Source organism: Natator depressus, chromosome 14 (genome assembly GCF_965152275.1).
Source record: "Natator depressus isolate rNatDep1 chromosome 14, rNatDep2.hap1, whole genome shotgun sequence".
NCBI classification, from domain to species: Eukaryota; Metazoa; Chordata; order Testudines; family Cheloniidae; genus Natator; species Natator depressus.
Genome location: NC_134247.1, coordinates 30,039,424 through 30,056,634, shown reverse-complemented (window position 1 = coordinate 30,056,634; position 17,211 = coordinate 30,039,424).

The following is a 17,211-nucleotide window of genomic DNA, read 5'->3' as shown; positions in this document are numbered from 1 at the left end:
TGCAATTTCCATCCAACAAGCATCCACATGGTTTTGTGGTTCCCCTTTTAGAAGTGAAATGTGGGGGCTAGAAATCATCTCTCTGCATCATGCCCCGAGGTGACAGTTAGTCTGTCTGCTCCAATCACTCTTCATCCCGAGTCTGGAACAGGGTTAACAGGAGAGAATAAGGGACCCCCACCACCACCACCTCAGACTGTCCGCTAGCTCAGTGGCGTGAGCCTCCTCCTAAGAGGTGAGAGACGCCTGTTCAAATCCCTTCTCCTACCCAGCTACAAGGGGGACTTGAGTTGGGGTCTCCTACTTTCCAGGTGAGTGCCAGAACCCCTGGGCTAAATGTTACCAGGAAGCGCTTGCTCCTCTCTGGTTTCAAAGTAGCAGCCATGTTAGTCTGTATGCGCAAAAAGAAAAGGAGGACTTGTGGCACCTTAGAGACTAACCAATTTAGTTGAGCATAAGCTTTCGTGAGCTACAGCTCACTTCATCGGCTGCATTCATCGGCTGCATGCTCCTCGCTGCCAGTCTGTGGACGCTCACCTGTGGGGCCCAAGCTGGTACGGGTCCTTTGAACATGCCCACTGGCTTGGGGCCCCAAGGCAAGTCAGGCGGAGACTGGCTCCTGGATCGTACTGGGGCTTAGGCAGCCAGCAGCCTAGAGGGAGGGAGCAGCACAGGTGCTCGGGGCGCACACAGACGCCTCGTAAACTTTGACTCAGAAAATTGAGGCACCGAGCAAGTTCAGGCGCTTCCAGGGTTTGGTGGCAACTGAGCTGGGGTTTGGTGAATCCCAGGGGGATGCGGTTCTGGGACGGAGGTGTCTGAAGTGGCCATTAGCCTCTTAAGTCTCTTTGTGAATCCAGCCCTAACCGTTCATCGGGACAAGTCCTCAGCTCCCTGCAGCTGTCCCGTTACCCAGGTCGCACGGTGCAGGTTTCCTCTCACCCATCAGACTTTGTTTTTAAAGGAAAGCTGAGATGTAGGAGATCAAGGTGGCGCTTCCAATGAACAAGTACCAGCTCACCAACCCCATGGGATTCAGCCTCGTATGGTCCTTGCTCCAGACCCCCTAACTCTGTGGGTCTCAAGCAGGGCTACATGTATCCCTGGGGTACACAGAGGTCTTCCGAGGAGTAGGTCAACTCATCTAGATATTGGCCTAGTTTTACAACGGGCTACATAAAAAGCACTAGCCAAGTCAGTGCAAACTAAAATTTCAGACAGACACTGACTTGTTTACACTGTTCTATACGCTATACACGGATATGTAAGTACAATACTTATTTCCAATGGATTTATTTTATAATTGTGTGGTACAAATGAGAGTCAGCAATTTTTCAGCAATAGTGGCTGTGGCAACATTTGTATTTTTAGGTCTGATTTTCTAAGCAAGTCGTTTTTAAGTCAGGTGAAACTTGGGGTACGCAAGACAAATCAGACTCCTGAAAGGGGTGCAGTGGTCTGGAAAGGTTGAGAGCCACTGCCCTAACTCACCTCACAGCCTGGGACGTCTTCTCGACTGACGCTCTGCAGGAAAGTTAGAGATGAAGGACAATACCAGAGCCCAGCTTCCCATTAGGGGGAGGGGGAGGAAAGACTCACCCCTGGCCCTTTCCTTGTTTCAGGGACCCACAGTGACACGGACTCTCTCTCACTCTGCAGCTTCTCAGGCTCTGCTGATGGGAACAGCTGCGGGTGGATAAAGGGCAGCCAGGTTCTGTCTGAGACGTGTGCCGCGGAGCTCAAATGGATCTGCAGAAAGAAGCGGCCGTGATATAAACAGTGCAACTGAGGATCCACATTTGTGTATCTGTAATGTGAAGTGTCACGGAGTCCCCGGGTGATGCTCTGGAACTGCTCCCCATGAAGCCAGTCAGGACTCTGGGGCAGTCTCCTTTCTGGGGGCAGCCTGTCTTCAGGACACACAGCTCACACCGCTTCCACCTTCCTGGGTCTGACCTCGGAGCATTCAGCATCCTCTGCCCCTCCGTGCACTTCCCACAGCGAGTCCGCTCAGGCGGGGCTCCTGGGGAAGCCAGAGGGTCCTGCACCCCAACTCCACAGTCAGACGTGACTCTCAGCCAGCCAGTAAAACAGAGGTTTATTAAACGACAGGAACATGGTCTAAAACAGAGCTCGTAGGTGCAGAGAATGGGACCCCTCAGCTGGGTCCATTTTGGGGGGCCGTGAGCCAGACAACCACGTCTGCCCTTCACTCCATGTCCCAGCCAGCCTCAAACTGAAACTCCCCCCAGCCCCTCCTCCCCTGGGCTTTGTTCCTTTCCCGGGCCAGGAGGTCACCTGATTCCTTTGTTCTCCAACCCTTTAGCTCTCACCTTGCAGGGGGGAAGGGCCCGGGCCATCAGTTGCCAGGAAACAGGGTGTCGGCCATTCTCTGTGTGCAGACCGCTGCACACACCTGCCCTCTAGGGCTCTGCAATGATCATACACCCTTACCCCACCACCTAGATACTTAAGAACTGCCTAGGGGAAAGTGAGGCACCCCCACACTATTCAGAGGAAACATTAAGAACAGTCCCACTTCGTCACATGAAGTACCCCCCTGTTCAGTTTCATGGGTATGGCCCTACCAAATTCACCCATCCAGTTGATAAATTTCATGGTCATGAGATTTTTAAAAGTCTTTTAAATTTCACAGTTTTAGCTATTTCAATCTGAAATGTCACCCTGTTGTAACTGTGTGGATCCCATCCCAGAAGAGGGTCATGGGGGACGGTCTCAAGGCTATTGGGGGAGGGGTGTCACGGTATTGCTCCCCTTACTTCGGCACTGCTCCTGGCAGTGGTGCTACCTTCAGAGCTGGGCTCCCGGCTGGCAGCCACGGAGCTTTCTGCTGCTGGGGGAGGTTCCTGGCGGTGGCTCTGATCTGGCCCTGGGAGCAGCCCATGCAGGGGACGAGGTCCTGTTCCTCCCCAGCCCAGCCCGAACTTGCAGCTAGAGCCTGGCACATGGTAGGAGCCCCTGCCCAGGACACTCCCAGCCCTGCCCCTCCCCCGTTCCAGGGTCCAGCACTCAGAGATTAAAAGGGCCTGGAGCTGGCGGTTGGCGGGGTTTCCTCCTGACCACCGTCCTCTGGGCAGTTGCCCGCATCACCCACCCATAAGGTTGGCCCTTCCCCCTCCGCCCCCCATGCCACCCTCTCTTCTGCACTGTTGCTGGCAGCAGTGCTGCCTTCAGAGCTGGGCACCAGACCAGCAGCTGCTGCTCTCTGGCCACCCAGCTCTGAAGGAAGCGTAGACGTAAGGGTGGCAGTACTGTGACATATTTCCCCCACCCCCACCCCCGCAGCAAGATTGCACAGGGGAGACCAGATTTCACAGTCTGTGATGCATTTTTCATGGTCATGAATTTGGTAAAGCCCTACTCACAGGGTGGGACTGTGGCTTTAGGCAGAGCAGAACTCTGGGCGGTGCTGGGACTCAGGTGCCCCGCGCAGTCACAGTTCCTCTCCTCGGTCCTCCTCACTGGGCTGGGGCCTTGGGGTGTGTCATAAATATAAAGGGAAGGGTAAACCCCTTTAAAATCCCTCCTGGCCAGAGGAAATCTCCTCTCACCTGTAAAGGGTTAAGAAGCTAAAGGTAACCTCGCTGGCCCCTGACCAAAATGACCAATGAGGAGACAAGATACTTTCAAAAGCTGGGAGGAGGGAGAGAAACAAAGGGTCTGTGTGTCTGTCTATATTCTGTCTTTGCCGGGGATAGACCAGGAATGGAGTCTTAGAACTTTTAGTAAGTAATCTAGCTAGGTACGTGTTAGATTATGATTTCTTTAAATGGCTGAGAAAAGAATTGTGCTGAATAGAATAACTATTTCTGTCTGTGTATCTTTTTTGTAACTTAAGGTTTTGCCTAGAGGGGTTCTCTATGTTTTGAATCTAATTACCCTGTAAGGTATCTACCATCCTGATTTTACAGGGGGGATTTCTTATTTCTAATTACTTCTATTTTTATTAAAAGTCTTCTTGTAAGAAAACTGAATGCTTTTTCATTGTTCTCAGATCCAAGGGTTTGGGTCTGTGGTCACCTATGCAAATTGGTGAGGCTTTTTATCCAACATTTCCCAGGAAAGGGGGGGTGCAAGTGTCGGGAGGATTGTTCATTGTTCTTAGGATCCAAGGGTCTAGGTCTGTAGTCACCTAGGCAAATTGGTGAGGCTTTTTCCCAAACCTTGCCCAGAAAGTGGGGTGCAAGGTTTTGGGAAGTATTTTGGGGGGAAAGACGTGTCCAAACAGCTCTTCCCCAGTAACCAGTATTTGTTTGGTGGTGGTAGCGGCCAATCCAAGGACAAAGGGTGGAATATTTTGTACCTTGGGGAAGTTTTGACCTAAGCTGGTAAAGATAAGCTTAGGAGGTTTTTCATGCAGGTCCCCACATCTGTACCCTAGAGTTCAGAGTGGGGGAGGAACCTTGACATGGTGGCATAGTGGTGGGATTAACCTGAAATCATTTTGAGATCCAGTTGAGATTTTTTGAACTAGAAATACAGATTTTAAAAAGGAATTGTTTTTTCCTTTGGAAAGGAAGTCCAAAAAGCAGCTGAAACTGAAAGCAGCTTGTTTTATCTCTGCTTTGTGGCCAAGCAGAGACAAAAGGGGATTATCTTTGTGAATTGCAGGTTTTCTTTGCCTGGAGGCAGGGTACTTAACTCCTGCAGGGAAATTCACAGTCTTCCAAGCCAGAGTTTTATTTTTTTTCCCTAAAAGTAAATAGGGGGGGTGTGTTCTACCCATTTGCTTTTTCTTTGAGCTGGGTAAGCAGGTTTCCAAGTAGTTGGAGGTTTTTTGCTTTGATTTGGGCCCAGAGCAGAGACAAGGGAATTGTCTTTTTCTGTAGGCTGACAATCACTATCAGAGAATAGGTATTCTATTCCAGCACAGCAAAATTTTACAGCCAAGTTTTGTTTGTTTATTTCTAAACCTCGGGTGTAAAGTTAGTTAAAAACAGAGAGGTTAGAATGACAAAATCCGCGGCTCGACTACAGCTGGAATTAGCCAAATTTCAGGCTGAGGAAAAACAAAGGGAACATGAAAGACAGATAGAACTCATGCGGCTGGAGAAGGAGGTACAGGAAGCTGCCCCCAAGAGGGAAATGGAGGCAAGGAAGCATGTGGAGGAGGAGAAGGAAAAAGAGAGGAAGCATGTGGAGGAGGTGGAGAAGATAAAGGCTCAGCAGAATATACCAACAAACCCTAGCAATCCTTCTCCAGGTACCACTTCCCATCCCAGAAAGTTCCCCACCTACAAGGCAGGTGATGATACTGAGGCCTGTGACGAAGTGGGACTGTTCTTAATGGTTCCTCCGAATATTGTGGGGGTGCCTCAATTTCCCTTATGCAGTTCTTAAGTATCTAGGTGGTGGGGTAAGGGTGTATGATCACTGCAGAGCCCTAGAGGGCAGGTGTGTGCAGGGGTCTGGACACAGAGAATGGCCGACACCCTGTTTCCTGGCAACTGATGGCCTGGACCCTTCCCCCCTGCAAGGTGAGAGCTAAAGGGTTGGAGAACAAAGGAATCAGGTGACCTCCTGGCCTGGGAAAGGAACAAAGCCCAGAGGAGGAGGGGCTGGAGGGAGTTTCAGTTTGGAGGCTGGCTAGGACATGGAGTGAAGTGCAGACGTGGTTGTCTGGCTCACTGCCCTCCAAAATGGACCCAGCTGAGGGGTCCTGTTCTCTGCACCTGCAAGCTCTGTTTTAGACCATGTTCCTGTCGTCTAATAAACCTCTGTTTTACTGGCTGGCTGAGAGTCCCGTCTGACTGCGGAGTTGGGGTGCAGGACCCTCTGGCTTCCCCAGGAGCCCCGCCTGAGCGGTCTCGCTGTGGGAAGCACACGGAGGGGCAGAGGATGCTGAATGCTCCGAGGTCAGACCCAGGAAGGTGGAAGCCATGTGAGCTGTTTGCCCTGCGGACAGGCTGCTCACCGGAAGGCGACTGCCCCAGAGTCCTGACTGGCTTCATAGGGAGCAGTTCCAGAGCATCGCCCGGGCACTGCCTTCTTAGAAAACTTCGAAAGGGCCTGCCTTGGGTACAGCATCTCTACCGACCAATACATGGTAGAGCTGAGGCCACAGCTCAGTGGACCCTTAGCTGAGGTGGCGGCTGAAATACCTAGAGAACACATGAATGAGTATGAACTGTTTAAATCCAAGGCAAGAGTCAGAATGGGGATAACACCCGAGCATTCTCGTCGGAGGTTCAGAGCCCTAAGGTGGAAACCAGACGTGTCATTTACCCGACATGCCTACCACACTGTGAAACATTGGGATGCCTGGATATCAGGAGCAAGTGTTGAATCTCCAGTAGATGTGCCCTTCCTCATGCAAATGGAACAATTCTTAGAGGGTGTTCCTGAGGAAATAGAAAGATACATCCTAGATGGGAAGCCCAAAACTGTAATCGAGGCAGGAGAGATTGGAGCCAGGTGGGTGGAGGTGGCAGAGAAGAAGAAAACTGGTCGCAGTTGGAGCGGAGACCAGAAGGGACAACCCCAGACCCCACCCTATTACCGGGGGCCGCCCAAAGCCCCACCTACCTCCCAAAGAACCCTCCAGACCCCTTATCGTCCCACCACCCCGTTCTCCAGCAACCCTCCTCGCCCCAGTGATCCGTCAGCTGGACGATGTTTTAAATGTAACGAGCTGGGGCATGTAAAGGCCAACTGCCCCAAGAACCCCAACAGATTACAGTTCATTGCACCGGAATCACACCAGAGGTCCACAGGCCCAGATACCTCCCAGATACCCTTGGAGCGGAGGGAAACTGTGAGTGTGGGCGGGAAGAAGGTCACCGCGTGGAGGGACACCGGAGCACAAGTGTCAGCTATCCATGCTTCCTTAGTGGACCCCAATTTAATCAATCCAGAGATCCAAGTGACGATTCAACCCTTCAAGTCCAACTCTTTCGATTTGCCTACAGCCAAGTTGCCTGTCCAGTACAAGGGCTGGTCAGGAATGTGGACTTTTGCAGTCTATGATGATTATCCCATCCCCATGCTGTTGGGGGAAGACTTGGCCAATCATGTGAAGCAGGCCAAGAGGGTGGGAACGGTCACCCGCAGCCAGGCTAAACAAGCCGTGAGGCCTAGCTCTGTTCCGGAAACTTCTATCAGGACCCGGTCAGAGGTGATGGACCCGGACCCCAGGCCAATGTCTGCAACAGCAGTAGTGGATCCAGTCCCAGAGACCCAGACGGAACCAGTCCCAGAACCGGAACCAGCCGAACAACCAACACCAGACCCATTGTCAGCACTGAATCCAGTACTTGCAACCTCAACACCAGAGGGCCCCACCGACCCTGAACTGGCAGCAGCCGATAACCCGACACAAGAGGCTCAGCCGGAGCCTGAATCCCAACATAGTGCACCAGCGGAGAGCGGTTCACAGTCAACAGAAACAGCTCCATCCCCTATATCGCTTCCAGAGGGACCAAGCCTAGGTCCACAATCCAATGAGGAACTGATGTCTCCAGCATCAAGGGAACAGTTCCAGACCGAACAGGAAGCAGATGAAAGCCTCCAGAGAGCTTGGACGGCGGCATGGAGCAACCCACCGCCTCTCAGCTCTTCTAATCGATCCAGGTTTGTTGTAGAAAGAGGACTTTTATACAAGGAAACTCTTTCTGGTGGGCACCAGGAAGACTGGCATCCTCGGAGACAGTTGGTAGTTCCAACTAAATACCGGGCCAAGCTCTTGAGCTTAGCCCATGATCACCCTAGTGGCCATGCTGGGGTGAACAGGACCAAAGACCGTTTGGGCGGGTCATTCCACTGGGAGGGAATGGACAAGGATGTTTCTACCTATGTCCGGTCTTGTGAGGTGTGCCAAAGAGTGGGAAAGCCCCAAGACCAGGTCAAAGCCCCTCTCCAGCCACTCCCCATCATTGAAGTTCCATTTCAGCAAGTAGCTGTGGATATTCTGGGTCCTTTTCCGAAAAAGACACCCAGAGGAAAGCAGTACATACTGACCTTCACGGATTTTGCCACCCGATGGCCGGAAGCAGTAGCTCTAAGCAACACCAGGGCTAAAAGTGTGTGCCAGGCACTAGCAGACATTTTTGCCAGGGTAGGTTGGCCCTCCGACATCCTCACAGATGCAGGGACTAATTTCCTGGCAGGAACTATGAAAAACCTTTGGGAAGCTCATGGGGTAAATCACTTGGTTGCCACTCCTTACCACCATCAAACAAATGGCATGGTGGAGAAGTTTAATGGAACTTTGGGGGCCATGATACGTAAATTCGTAAGTGAGCACTCCAATGATTGGGACCTAGTGTTGCAGCAGGTGCTCTTTGCCTACAGAGCTGTACCACACTCCAGTTTAGGGTTTTCCCCATTTGAACTTGTATATGGCCGTGAGGTTAAGGGGCCATTGCAGTTGGTGAAGCAGCAATAGGAGGGATTTACACCTTCTCCAGGAACTAACATTCTGGACTTTGTAACCGACCTACAAAACACCCTCTGAACCTCTTTAGCCCTTGCTAAAGAAAACTTACAGGATGCTCAAAAAGAGCAAAAAGCCTGGTATGATAAACATGCCAGAGAGCGTTCCTTCAAAGTAGGGGACCAGGTCATGGTCTTAAAGGCGCTCCAGGCCCATAAAATGGAAGCGTCGTGGGAAGGGCCATTCACGGTCCAGGAGCGCCTGGGAGCTGTTAATTATCTCATACCATTCCCCACCTCCAACCGAAAACCTAAGGTGTACTATATTAATTCTCTAAAGCCCTTTTATTGCAGAGAATTAAGGGTTTGTCAGTTTACAGCCCAGGGAGGAGACGACGCTGAGTGGCCTGAAGGTGTCTACTACGAAGGAAAATGTGCTGGTGGTGTGGAAGAGGTGAACCTCTCCATGACCCTTGGGCGTATGCAGCGACAGCAGTTCCAGGAGCTGTGCACTAGCTACGCGCCAGCGTTCTCAGCCACCCCAGGACTGACTGAACGGGCAAACCACTCCATTGACACAGGTAATGCTCACCCAATTAGGGTCCAACCTTACCGAGTGTCTCCTCAAGCTAAAACTGCTATAGAACGGGAGATCCAGGATATGTCACAGATGGGTGTAATCCGCCCCTCTGAAAGTGCATGGGCATCTCCAGTGGTTCTAGTTCCCAAACCAGATGGGGAAGTACGTTTTTGCGTGGACTACCGTAAGCTAAATGCTGTAACTCGCCCAGACAACTATCCAATGCCACGCACAGATGAACTATTAGAGAAACTGGGACGGGCCCAGTTCATCTCTGCCTTGGACTTAACCAAGGGGTACTGGCAGGTACCGCTAGATGAATCTGCCAAGGAAAGGTCAGCCTTCACCACACATCTCGGGCTGTATGAATTTAATGTACTCCCTTTCGGGCTGCGAAATGCACCCGCCACCTTCCAAAGACTTGTAGATGGTCTCCGAGCGGGATTAGGAGAATATGCAGTCGCCTACCTTGACGATGTGGCCATATTTTCGGATTACTGGGCAGACCACCTGGAACATCTACAAAAAGTCCTTGAGCGCATAAGGGAGGCAGGACTAACTGTTAAGGCTAAGAAGTGTCAAATAGGCCTAAACAGAGTGACTTACCTTGGACACCAGGTGGGTCAAGGAACTATCAGCCCCCTACAGGCCAAAGTGGATGCTATCCAAAAGTGGCCTGTCCCAAAGTCAAAGAAACAGGTTCAATCCTTCTTAGGCTTGGCCGGTTATTACAGACGATTTGTACCGCACTACAGCCAAATCGCCGCCCCTCTGACAGACCTAACCAAAAACAAACAGCCAAATGCTGTTCAGTGGACCGAAAAGTGTCAGAAGGCCTTTAACAAGCTTAAAGCGACACTCATGTCTGACCCTGTACTAAGGGCCCCAGACTTTGACAAACCGTTCCTAGTAACCACAGATGCGTCCGAGCGTGGTGTGGGAGCAGTTTTAATGCAGAAAGGACCTGATCAAGAATTCCACCCTGCAGTGTTTCTCAGCAAAAAACTGTCTGAGAGGGAAAGCAACTGGTCAACCACCGAAAAAGAATGTTACGCTATTGTCTACGCTCTAGAAAAGCTACGCCCATATGTTTGGGGACGGCGTTTCCACCTGCAAACCGACCATGCTGCACTGAAGTGGCTTCACACCGTCAAAGAAAGTAACAAAAAACTTCTTTGGTGGAGTTTAGCTCTCCAAGATTTTGATTTCGACATCCAACACATCTCAGGAGCTTCTAACAAAGTGGCTGATGCACTCTCCCGTGAAAGTTTCCCAGAATCAACTGGTTAAAATCGTCCTTGAGATGTAGAAAATATTGTTAGTCTTTATGTACTTGGTAGTATATTTAGAGATGCATGTGTCTTATTAACTCTGTTTGTCCTAGAGCTCCAGGAAGAAATCCCAGCCAGTGTTTCACCCTAGCTGAGATTTGGGGGGCGTGTCATAAATATAAAGGGAAGGGTAAACCCCTTTAAAATCCCTCCTGGCCAGAGGAAATCTCCGCTCACCTGTAAAGGGTTAAGAAGCAAAAGGTAACCTCACTGGCACCTGACCAAAATGACCAATGAGGAGACAAGATACTTTCAAAAGCTGGGAGGAGGGAGAGAAACAAAGGGTCTGTGTGTCTGTCTATATTCTGTCTTTGCCGGGGATAGACCAGGAATGGAGTCTTAGAACTTTTAGCTAGTAGAGCGGAACTCTGGGCGGTGCTGGGACTCAGGTGCCCCCCGCAGTCACAGTTCCTCTCCTCGGTCCTCCTCACTGGGCTGGGGCCTTGGGGTGTAATTTTTAACTGCCCCAAACCTGCAGTAAGTTAATACCCTGCAATGTACCCGGGTACCCGGGGCTGGGAGGCACCTCGCCACCACCTGCCCTTTGCCTGAGGGAGCCTTGTCTGTGCCTGCCAGGGGTCAGCTCCCCAACTCCACTGGCCACACGCACTCGCTGCTGGGCCTGCCGTCACTGCAGGGTAGCAATAGGCCCACTCTGCCCTCAAGTCCTTTGAGAGTCTGTCTGGAGCATCCAGTCCCTGGTCCCCTGGGCACCAGTAGTATTCACAGATTCACTGTTTCCAAAGGAACAGTCACATCCTCGGCCCCAGCTTACCAGCTCCAGCTCAGATCACTGCTCCACGTAACACACAGCGCTGCCATAGGCTCACAGCGAAATCACGCCTCAGTTCAACAAAGCCAAGAGGCGAGTGAAAGTGTTGGAAACAAATGGTTACATATAACAAAGTCCTAACATGCGTTCTAGAGCCTAGACTGAACTAACAAGGTATTCTCCTGTGTAACCAAGTACAGCTCACCCGAAATCCTTGCAGCACTTTACAGCCAGGCAGGCTCGGACCCTTCTTTTAGGAGACATGCATACCGTCAGTTTGTCTCCGAGGGGAAGGATCCAGTATGTCTCTGCACACCGAGAGAGATCAGACCGATCCTTTGTCTTTATGCTTAAACACCACAGATGGACACACACACAGCCCCGTGCTGTAAGTTTCTTCCTGTAGATTTCCTTTTTTGTGGATTTTGCAATCTAATTTTGCACCTGGCTCAGTGTGCAAAGAGACATCCAACATCAGGCACACAATACACGGATGGCCAGACAGGGAAGTAACCCAGTGATGCGCAGAGCATTCCCCGATATTCTGGAATTGCTCAGATGTGATGGTCACAAGAAATCACAGTCAGGCTTTTCCAGGGCTAGATTCTATAATACTCTTGTTACCAGCCCCCTTCCACGGCAGCCTCCTGTGCCTGTGTAAATGCATCGGGTTTGGTGCAGATCCAGGGTCTCTCACTGGCGCATCGCAAGCTGCTGACCGCACTCACACCGTTCAGATACGCGCAGTCTCCTCCTTCTCCTATTGGAAACCTGCAAGAGAGAAGCCAGGGAGCTGGTGTCAGGTAGGAGTTGGACATTTCCCATCAGTCACAGGCAGGGAGAGACGCTCTCGCACAGTGCAGGGAGCTGCTGCACTCACAGCCCCTCACGATTCCCCTTCCTGCACCTGCCACAGGCCCCAGCTAGAAAGGGGGCAGTGGGGCAGCAAGGCCAGGAAAGGTTCGAAGATCCACTGACCTCCATGGACCATTTATGCTGGGTGGGCATTAACCCAGGTCCTACTCTCCCCCCCACCACACACCCAGCTGGGTCTGGATGGGCCCCTGCAGGCCCAACCCACCCAAACTGCCCCGGGCGCAGGTTCCAGGTGACTCTCAGCGTGGCGAGGAGTAGCAGTAACGCCGCACAGAAGAGCTGGGTCCAGGTCTCCCTGGACAGTTTACATCAGCTCTCAGGCCAGAGGCCTGTCAGGACAGGCTGTATTGCAGGGGGTGGCTGGAGTGAAATGCCAGCAGCACAAACCCAGCGGCCATGGGGTGACCCCAGCCACTCACACAGAGCTTCTCGTGAGAGCTGGAGGCCAGCGCTTCCCACCTGGGAACAGGGTGGGATCCAGGCCCACAGGCAAATCCTCCCCCGTGGTCCCATCCTGGCTACTCACAGTAGCCATGTGCTGGGCTGGGAGGAGGCCCAGCACTACTCTTTGGGCAGGCCGAGATCTCCCTGCCCTCAGGCCACCAGCCTCTGGCTCGGGGTGAGATCTGTCCCAGAGAAGGGAGAGCCCAGCCCAAAGCCACCTGAGCAGATGGCTGTGGGTGGCTCCCCCACCAGCATCACCCCAGAAGAGCTCTGATGGGATGGCAATGATGCACCCAGAGCCTTCTGCTGGGGTGGGTGCCCGCAGGGTGGCAGATTTCAGGGTTAACACCCCACTGAGATGCCTGTTTACCCAGTTCAGGTAAACTGGCGTCACAGTAGCTATCCTCCAGTCATCGGGTACAGAAGCGGATTTAAATGATAGGTTACAGACTACAGTTAGTAGTCCTGCAATTTCACCTTTGAGTTCCTGGTCCTGGTGACTTGTTACTGTTTAGTTTCTCAATTTGTTCCAAAACCTCCTCTAATGACACCTCCATCTGGGACAGTTCCTCAGATTTGTCACCTAAAAAGGACGGCTCAGGTTTGGGAATCTCCCTCACACGCTCAGCCATGAAGACTGCTGCAAAGAATTCATTTAGTTTCTCTGCAGTGGCATGGTGCCAGCTGCGGTGTGGACAGACCCCAAACAGGCCTGCTAACAGATGGGCTCATGATGCAATCACAAAGACAGACTGCTGCCTACATTAGGGCATCCTTGCTGGAATATGTGAAAATATCTGACTGGGATCAAACAACAGGTCATCAAGTGACTTGTTTCCTAAGCCTCCTCTGGGCACATTTTCCAGCTTCCCATCAATCGCAAAGGGCTTTTTTAAAAACACCATTCAGCTGTAAGTACACAAGACTGGCCACATGGGTCAGACCAATGGTCCATCTAGCCCAGTGTCCTGTCCTCCGATACTGGCCAGCGGTAGGTGCTTCCGAGGGAATGAACAGAACAGGGTCAGTATCGAGTGATCCATCCCATTCACACCCAGCTTCTGGCAGTCAGATGTATATGGACACTCAGAGCATGGGGTTGCATCCCTGACCATCCTGGCTGATAGGAACTGGTCGAGCTATCCTCTGTGAACTTATCTACTTCTTGTTTGAACAGAGTTATACTATTGGCCTTCACAACATCCCCTGGCAACAAGCTCCACAGGTTGACTGTGTTGTGTGAAGAAATACTTCCTTTTGTTTGTGTCAGACCTGCTGCCTATTCATTTAATTGTGTGACCGCTAGGCCTTGCGGTACGTGAAGGTGTAAATAACACTTCCCTCTTCACTTTCTCGACGCCACTCATGATTTTATCGACCTCCTATATCCCCCCCCTTAGTCGTCTCCCCTCCTATGGAAGCTGTTCCATATCTCTAATCATATGGGGATAGTTGAAAACCCCCATTATTATTGGGTTTTCTGCTTTTGTAGCCTCTCTAATCTCGGTGAATTTCACAGTCACCATCCTGGTCAGTAGTATATTCCTGCTGCTAGATTCTTATTCTTCAAGTGTGGAATTCCTGTTCTTAGAGATGCCAGGATACAGTTGGGTTCGTTTAAGATTTTTACTGTTCTTTACTCTATGCTTTCCTGGACATGTAGTGCCCCTCCCCCCAGCGTGACCTACTCTGCCGTTCTTTCAGTGCTGATGGTCCAGGGTCAAACCCTGCTATCGGCTCAACTGGGGTTTGGTTATTTGATCCCTCCCAGATCCCACTGAAATCCCTCTTGGGATGTCGTCTGGGCCATCTCTACTGTACCCCACTGTGACGATGTGACGCAGCAGGGAGGGGGGAGTGTTGACCTGGGAATGTGCCCTGGGGACGGGAGACCTGAGAGCCTGTCACCTGAGCCAGGAGGGGGAGGGGGAGGTGACACCTCTGCCCAGGAATGTGGACGGAGGCTGCAGCAGGGAACCTGCTCGGTGGGTTTAGTTTCAGTTTGGGGCTGGGTGGAGGAACACAGGGAACCCCAGGGCTGGGGTCTAAGCTCCCTGCTCCCCCAGAAGGACTTCACTGAGGGGTCCGGGGTGTCCCCACAAGCTCTGTTTTGGACTGTGTTCCTGTTGTCCAATAAACCTTCGGTTTTACTGGCTGGCTGAGAGTCTCAGTGAATCCCAGGAAGAGGGGTGCAGGGCCTGGACTCCCCCACACTCCGTGACAACTTTCTCATGGCAGCCCCAGGCACTCAGCATTTGTGACTATCAGGCATCTTTAACGCAGATGGCCCCACTAAAGCCAGACAGATCTGAAAGCTTTGGCCAGTCTCCCAGCAGACAACACTTGCTTCCACCCATCACTAATACACAGAGTACATAGCACTGACTGGTGAGTCGGCTGAACTCGCTATCTCAGACGCCAGGGACCCAAAGCCCAGGGAATTCACAGAGGACTTACAGGTTGTTGAATTTGGTGCCATTGGCCCATTTCCAGAGCTGCCCAGGGTCCCTCCGGAGGCCAATCCAGTGGTCAAATTTGCCTTTATAGCGCAGCAGGAAAGCCTCAAAACAGCAGAGGGAGAGGTGGGGTCAGAGCACAGGCTCTGTGCACCAGAGACTCACAGGTATACACTGAAGGGCTCTGTTTTCAGGGAACGGCTGGGGATTTTCACCTCCCTCTTGCCCAGCTCTGGGTAATTCAGTATTAACTTTCCCATCCCAAACCTCGCCTCGCCTTAGAGAACAGCTGAGCTCCCCTCCCCATCACAGGGGAAGGGGAAGGAAAGAGCCCAGCTGATCTTAATAAGGGATGCTGGGAAGGGCCAGGGATGAGAGAAGAGCCACCAAATCCTCAGCCAGAAGGGGCCAGGGCTAAGAGGAGCCCCCCCCCCATCCTCATCTGGCTACCCTAGAGCACTGGCTCTTCAAGTCAATCTGGGATCTCAGTACCCCTTTGGCCCGATGCCACCCAGAAGACACTCAAGCCAGCCTTGCCCTCGAGAGGGGCGGTCTCCTTTTGAGAGGGCTGACAGCGAGTGATCCCTGCAGTCAGACACGGACACTAGAGGTGCCCCAGGCCAGCCAGCCAGGCCTGACATTCAGCAACTGGAAGCTCATTTACTCAGAGCTGCTCCTCGAGCCCAGGTTCTCCTGCAGCAGCTGCTGAGCCAAGACCAGAACGTTGCAATTCGAGCATCTCTCACCATTTCCTGCTCACTGTTGATCTCAGCCAGGGAGGCGCTGAGCGCAGAGCAGTAGGTCAGGCTGTAGGTCCAGTTCCTTTCGGCCTCAGAGAAATAGTAGCATTTCCCTCGGTATCCGATCCAGCAACGGGCCCCGGTTCAGCTGACGGAAGCTTAGGTCTCCACACTGAGAATGAGACAGCGACACGTGGTGTGAGGGAGACCCGCCACCCGCCAACGAGGAGAACAGGGGGAGATCAGCCCCTGCGCCCCAGGCTTCTGAGACACCTCGAACCAGGGTGGGTACTGAAAGGCCGTGAGGGAGCCAGGAGGATGCTGGGAATCCAGCCCCAGAGGGGAGTTATCTGACTCTGCTCTCCCTCTCTTGGGTTCACATTCAACAGGGATGCAGCTGACAAGCAGCTTATGCCAGGAAGCCCAGGACAGAGAGCTGGGCCCAAGCTCAGTGTTACAACACGGGGTGGGCAGAGAGCCGCAGAGGGAGGGGACAGTTACCAGGGGGCCAGCAGGGGGGCAATAATTAATGGGTAGGAGATTAACTTCAACATGATTTGCCAGGTCTAGTATCCCAAGGAGTTCTGCTAGCCTGGACTGCTGCCCCCTCCCCCTGCTCTGCGCTTTGCTTCCCTGGAGAGGCAGGTTGAGATGAAGACGGGAACAAACTCCCTTCCCTTCAGGAGACCGAACGCCCGCTGCCCGGCCTGTCCAGCACAGCCAGCCAGGTTCACGGACACCACAAACAGCTGCCATCTGCGCTCGCACACGCTGTCTGTGCAGGCGGGGACGTCAACAGCGCGACGAGACCCTGCCCTGCCGAGGTCACCAATGGGTGGGTTTCACACTGCGTTAAGGGAGGTGTCGGTACTGCATTCCACGGCTCATTTCAGTGACACGCCAGCACCTGCCCAGCACTGGGCACCACCCGGGGATGCAGGAAGGCCAGGCTGGCACCTCAGGGCGACACGCTGCAGGCAGAGGGCCCAGCTCATTGCTGCCCTGCACCATCAGTCACCCCCACTCTGCACGGGTATCAGTGACCGTGCCTGGGGCCCGGCAACAGTGACTTGGACCCAAAGTGCTCAGAGATGGGCTGGGGGGAGCTAATTTCAGTCCCGACACAGAGAGTGCCCAGGTGCAGGGGTCTGGGAGGGAGCAGGAGGAGGGTCTTGGAGGAGCATCCCCCAGGAATCCTCTGTCCCAGGGGCAGAAGCCAGACAGGCCAGGAGGAGAGACTGACTGTGGTGGCTCCAGGGGGAATGGGATGTGCAGAGAGGGGGAAGGGAAGGGTAAGAACTCACCTGCCAGGACAATGATGAGAACTAAGAACATGGTTGCGAGGGCGACTGTGAGCACAATTGTACATTTCTTGTAGTTACGATGAGGGTCTGAAACAGAAAGACTCGTCAGGCAGGGCCGCGAGGACACGTCTCCCCGACAGCACCAGGGCTGGAGCTGCCTTAGAACAGTGGTTCTCACCCACCGGTTCGTGTACCCCTGGGGCTAAAAAGAGGTCTTCCACGGGGCACATCAACTCATCGAGACATTTGCCTTGTGTTACGACAGGCTACATAAAAAGCACTAAGTCAAACTGTGACTGCGGGGGGGGGCACCTGAG